Below are 6770 nucleotides of genomic sequence, written 5' to 3'. Positions count from 1 at the left end.
TAGGTAGCACGTACGGACCAGTTAACATTAATTTAAACTTTAATCACTTGTTGATTTTATTGTAGTTAAAGAATTAGAGTATGAAATTACGTAAATTGTTTGTTTTTTCAGCATGAAATCGACGATTAAATTACATCTCATTTAAAGCCCACGGAAAGTCTATAATAAATTAATAATTATACCATGCAATTCTTAACCTAAAGCATACAAATATTTTGGTTAGAAGTTCTAAAAATTTTGTGAAGTTTCCTTGAGCTTTCGATTTTCCTAACATAAAAAGGGAAATTTTGTTGATTTTTTTTCATTTTTTAAATTAATGTATCCAACATGAAAATACTAACGTCTTAGACCATCTCTAAGATATTATCTAAAAGTGAAATTCTCTTTATTTTTAAAGAGCCAACCTTTAAAATTATGCTTTAAAAGACTATTCAAATTAAGATTTTAAATATAGAATATAATTAAATGCATTCAAAGAGTTATAATTTTCAATGCTCCACATATTGGCCCAATTAAATAGCATATACAAAGATAATAGAGAAAAGTATATAATAATTTTGAAGGAAGTTTATGATTATAAAAGATAGAAAAAAATAATAAATACATATTAGGAGTAGTAAAATTAGTTGTTAAAGATAAATAGGTTGTTGGAGTATTTAAATATTTTTTACTTTTTAAATTTGTAGATACTCTCTAAATTGTAAAATATAATGTTTAAAAACGAAAAGTCTGTTGAAGATACTCTTAAAATAGTAGGGGCTAGGGTAGTTAAAAACCCCACAACCATTAACATTTTCTCTCTAGTTGTAGTACCAACTCAAGACGAAAGGGGATATAATTACAATATTTTATAAAAGAATAATACTATTTGTGATCGTTCACTATGGCAGTCGTCCTACGTGGACTCATACATCAAATAATCATATGTCATGTGTATGTCACGTAAGACGATCGTCACAGTGTACGACTGCGAATAACATTATTCTTTATTAAGTTAGTTCTTTTTCAAAACTTGCGAAAAGTTCATAATAATTTGCATTTTCTAATTCAAGTTTTCAGATTCCTTTTTTTTTTTTTAAGCTACCCAATTATTAAAAATGAGGAATTTATTTAAGGTTTCCAAATGCTCATAAAGAGTCTTGGCCCATGTTTGGTAGAAATTAAATTTCAGATTTTAATTTAAGTCAAAATCAATAATTAATTTTAACCAAACATTTTATTGGAACTAAACTTTTCAACCACATACTTCATCAACTTTTATCAAAATCCACTAAAAATTTGATTTTAAGTACATCAAACAGGAGCTTGATTTTCAAAGTCGAAAGCAAAAATGCAAGTTGTCTCCTTGTAAAAACTATATAGTCGGAGCGGAGCTGAGACTTTTCTCCTATAAGCAACTCTTTTATAAAACAATTGCTGGATTAGCTTTTCTCGTGTAAAGGAAGAAAAGCATATCGTGTAAAGGAAGAAAAGCATATATGCCTGTTGACTTCATCTTTAATACCATTTTTCTGCTCTAAGATGCTAAAATTCAATTCCATGCAAATTGTTAAGGTTTATTTTTCATTTTGGATGCCCTTTGAGAAATGCAATGTTTTAGCACTGTTTGTAGACCAAATATGGAGATTACTTGCAGATTTTATATTGGTGAAGCTTGGTATGATTTTTGGAGAAATATATGGAAATAATCTTTTCAAAATGGTTACTTTTCCAAAATAACCCTTAGACAATTTACATACCAAAAATGTCATCCATTTGGATATTATATAGTAAAGCATCATAATATAGAAATTTTCTATTTTAGTCCTTAAAATTAAATATTGGTTGAAATTTGATAATTTTTATTTGATTTATTTGATTTTTGTTCACTCTAAGTAGTCCCCTTAATTGGTATCAGAGCCATAGTGGTCATGAAAATTAAAATAAGAAAAACAGATAATTATTGGTGTTTAGAAGAAGAAAAAAGTAGTTATATATTTTTAAAAATATTCATAATAAATTAAAAATAATGACTTTCACAATAATTAAAGAACTTCCTAAAGAAATAAAGAAACAAATATTAGAAAAATTAATAATAGAAAAAATAAAAGATATTTATACATATGAAAAAATTATTAATATATATGAAGATGAAGAAAATAATTTATATTATAAAGAAAAGTATGAGTACAAGAAATAATACACATTTAAAATTAAATAAACTACTTATAAAAATGGATAAAGTACAAGAAGAAATACGAAATATAATGTTAATACCAAAAGAAATAAGAATATCAAAGAATAAACAATTATTAAAATTAAAATGCGAAAGACTAAGATTTAAGAGCAAATATTTCACTATAGTAAAATAAGAATTAGTAGATCTAGAAACAATTGAGAGAAGATTTAGAAAAAATAATAGATAAAAAATAAGATAAAATATGCAAATTAACTTATGAGTTAGAAATAAGAAAAAATTAAGATGTTAATAAGTGAATATATGGAAGAATTAAAATCATTAATAAAAATGTTAATAAAATGATATACAAGATTTGAGAAATGAAGTAAAAGAAACAAGAAACGATATAAATATATTGAAAATTGAAATTAGAGAATTAAAAGAAAATAATAAGAATAAAGATAAGAAAATATATATAAAAAAAACTTATAGAAAAAGAGATAACTCGAATAGAAAAGAAACATATAGAAAAAGAAAATATAGTAATAGAAACTTGGAGTATAAATGATGAATTTAGAAAGAATATATTACCAAAAATACTAGAAAAGGAAGAAGAATTTAGGAAAAAATCATTAGGAAAATTAAAAGTAGAAGAAAAAGAAGATGAGTGAAGAATTAGATTTTCTAATAGAAAATTTTGATCAATTAAGCCTAACTGATATAAGTGAATACCAAGTTTTAATAAATACTGGAGGAGGACATAATCCAACAGGAACATCTAAACAAGAATTACATGATACAGATGAAAGCTATGCACCTATATATAATAAATCATATAGATAATTCTCTGATAAAGTAAGAGATAGACAACCACCTAAAGAAAATAAATACAAAGATAGGTTTGAATTAAATGATAATTATGATAAACCAATTAATTATGGAAGAACAAAACTAGATTTAAATTGTAAAATAGATACTAAAAAAGCCTTATTAACTTGGGCAGATTCAATGATATTATTCTTTTTATATAAACAAAATGACACATAGGAAAATACTGAAAGAATAATAGATTTTTTAATAGCATCCTTTGAATGAGATGTTAGAAATTGGTGGGAAGAAATAAGAAATGATACAAAAACATTAATAAAAAGAAATGTACAAACAGAAATAATCAAATCAGATAGACAAGGTACAAAAAATTAGTGGAATATATTTCAGATGAATTTCTAGGAGAAAATTGGATAAGAAGTGCTGAAAAAGAATCAATAAGAGAAAAAGATAATGTTAGAATAAAATTAATAAATTTAACAATATGTGATATGTGTAAAATTAAAGAATATACTTGTAAATTTAAAAATTACTATTATGTTCAATTTTATAGTAATGGAAATCAAGAAGTATACCAAGACATGTATTATAATAAGTTATCAGGTTCATGGGGAATATATTTTAAAATAGAATTTGAAAAATATGTTAGAGATAATAATGAAATATTTAGAACTTTAGGTTCAAGAATAAAATTTTTATTTGAAAGACTTGCATATATATGTCAACAAAGACAATTAATGAAAAAAATCAGGAAAATTAACTAAAATATGTTGTGAAGATATGAAAACTCATGTGCAATGAGGATGTAATCATGAAAGAAGAATTAATAAAATAAAATATAAAAATAAAAAGTTTAAAAAATTTAACAATTTTAATAAAAAAAAATATATAAAATCTAGAAGAAGTTATTACAAAAGAAAAATAACCCATATAACCAACAGAAGGATAAAAAGAAAAATAAAAATCAATGTAAATGTTGAAATTGTGGAGAAATATGTCATATAAGCCTTGATTGTAATAGAAAGAAAGTTAGAATATTTAGAAATAAAAGGTGAATTAAGCGAAATATCAGATATTGAAGAATATTATAATCAAGAAGTAGATATAAGTGAAACAGAATATGGATCAGGATTTGAATAGAGAAATTGAATAAATAGAAAGTAATAACATAAATACATAAGAATAAGAAGGAATAGAAGGATATGGAATAAAAGTCACTTTTAATAATAACAAGTTTAGAAAATTGCAAAAATTATCGTTAGATTTAAAAATAGGAAAATGGGAAGTCTTTGATAGAATTTGGAAAAGAGATAGAATAACAATTAATGAATATCACAAAATAAAAATAAAAAACATAGATGTAAGAACAACTTATGGGCAACATAAATTAAATCTTTTAACAAAAAATACAGTTGATGAACGATTAACAAAGATTAGTAAAAAATAAAGTGAAGAAATCCAATATGTTTATTTAGGGCCCGTTTGGTAGGGATTTTGAGAATTGATTTTTTGACCGTTAGAAGAAAAGTGAGGTCCACATGTGAGAGAAGAAGTCAAAAATTACGGCTTGAATAGTAAAATACGGTTAAAAAATCAATTTTTTGGGGCAAAAAATCCCTACCAAACGGGGCCTTAGTAGGAATACAAATAATGTTTAAATCACTATTTAGAGAAGGGATAGATTCGCCCTTAACTATAACTTTACATGATGGAAGAATAATAAACATAAAAGATAGTCATTTAGGAACAATAGAAGGAAATTTAGTATATCAAAAAATTATGTTTACATGTTATTCGGAATATTGTGTATCATTAAAAGATAGAAATTTTAATGAAATTTTGGGACTACATTTTAAACTTCATAGAGATGATATCATACAACCAGGTGATCAAATTATGACTATAAAATATAGAGTTTTATATACATTTACTAATTCTAATTATGGAAATATTTATTTCAAAAAATCATATATTGAAGTTCATAAAGAATATAAAGATATTAGTAAAATAATAGAATCAAATAAACAAATAAGTTTAATTTCAGAGGAATATGAATTTAATATAACAAAAAATAAACCTGAAATAACAGAATTAAATGAAGGAGAATGTTCTAATAATATTGTATTTAAGGATGGAAAATTAATTAAAAGATCAAAAAGTTTTAAAATACCTAATAAAAACCAGTTAGAAGAAATTAACAAAATAAAAGAAGTAAAACTGTATAGGAATGCTGGAAACATGAAAATAGAAGGAGAATATTATAATAGAAGAGAAAATATAAATGGACCAAATATATTAATAGATACAGGAGTTAGTGAATGTCATATAATTTCGATTAGAAGTAAAGGCCTAATAACTCATAAAACTGAGCCATACAAGTATGTAAATTTTGATGGACAAGTACATATAACATATTTAGAAGTTAAGGTACCAATAAAAATAGGAGGAATAGATCCTTTAGTACCATGTTACATAGATAAAAGTCTGGATATAAATCCTCATATACTTTTAGGAATGTGTTTTCTAAATGGATTAGAAGATTATAGTATAAAAAGAGAAGTATTATGTATTGTTCATAATGAACAAACTACATTATGCAAAAAGAATTAGATGAATAATCAGATAAGTTTTCCATTAGTTGTGTATATACAAATTACTATTGTAGAAACAAATATAACAACTTATGCTTTAATAGATACAGAAAGTGATATAACAATATTTAAAAGTTTTTTAATTAAATCATGAAATAATAATAATAATATAAAAATAATTGGAGTTACAGCAGAAAGTACTCAAATAATAAATAGTACTGATAAAGTTAATATAATTCGTGGAAGTAAATAAGTAACAATAAATAAAATTTATAAATATGATAAATTAGAATGTGATATATTATTAGGAAATGATTTCATACAACAATTTCAATATTATAAATAAAATAATTATATGATAATACTACAAACACCTTGTGGACACGTTCTAAAAACAGGAATAGAAATGAATATAGAAAAAATCATTAAACAATTAGAAAAGGTTTATGGAGAAAATTCATTATTATTTTGGAAATCACATCATCCAAAAGCCAAAATAGAATTAATAAAAAATGTTATAATAAGAGTTAAATCAATGATGTATACTATAGAATATACACAAGAATTTAAAAATTAGATAAAAGAATTGTTAGAACAAAAACTTATTAGACCTAGTAATGGATCTCATAGTAGTCCAACCTTTATGATTATGAAACACTCTGACAAGTTAGAGGAAAAGTTAGAATTATTATAAATTATAAAGAATTAAACAAATATACTAAATTTGATGGTTACTTTCTACCAAATAAAGAATTGCTAATATTGCAAGAGGAAAACAATATTATTCTAAATTTGATTGTAAATCAGGATTTTGGCAAGTAAAAATGGAAGAAGATAGTATACAATATACTACATTTAGCACACCTCAAGAAAAATATGAATGGTTAGTTATACCATTTGGTTTGAAAAATACACCATAAATATATCAAAAAAAGATGGATAACATATTTAAAAAATTTAATGAATTTCTAATAGTTTATATTGATGATATATTAATATGTTCTAATAGTAAAGAAGGGCATAGAAATCATTTAATCCAATTTATTAACGAATGTAAAAAAGAAGGAATTGTACTATCTAAAAAGAAATCTATAATAGAAAAATAAGAGATAGATTTTCTTGGATTATCAATAGATAAAAAAAGGATAAAATTACAGACTCATATATCTAAAAAGATATAAAGTTTTATAGAT

The sequence above is a fragment of the Olea europaea genome, chromosome 13 (genome assembly GCF_002742605.1).
Source record: "Olea europaea var. sylvestris chromosome 13, O_europaea_v1, whole genome shotgun sequence".
NCBI classification, from domain to species: Eukaryota; Viridiplantae; Streptophyta; class Magnoliopsida; order Lamiales; family Oleaceae; genus Olea; species Olea europaea.
The sequence above is the reverse complement of the archived record's forward strand: the minus strand, read 5'-3'. Positions refer to the sequence as shown.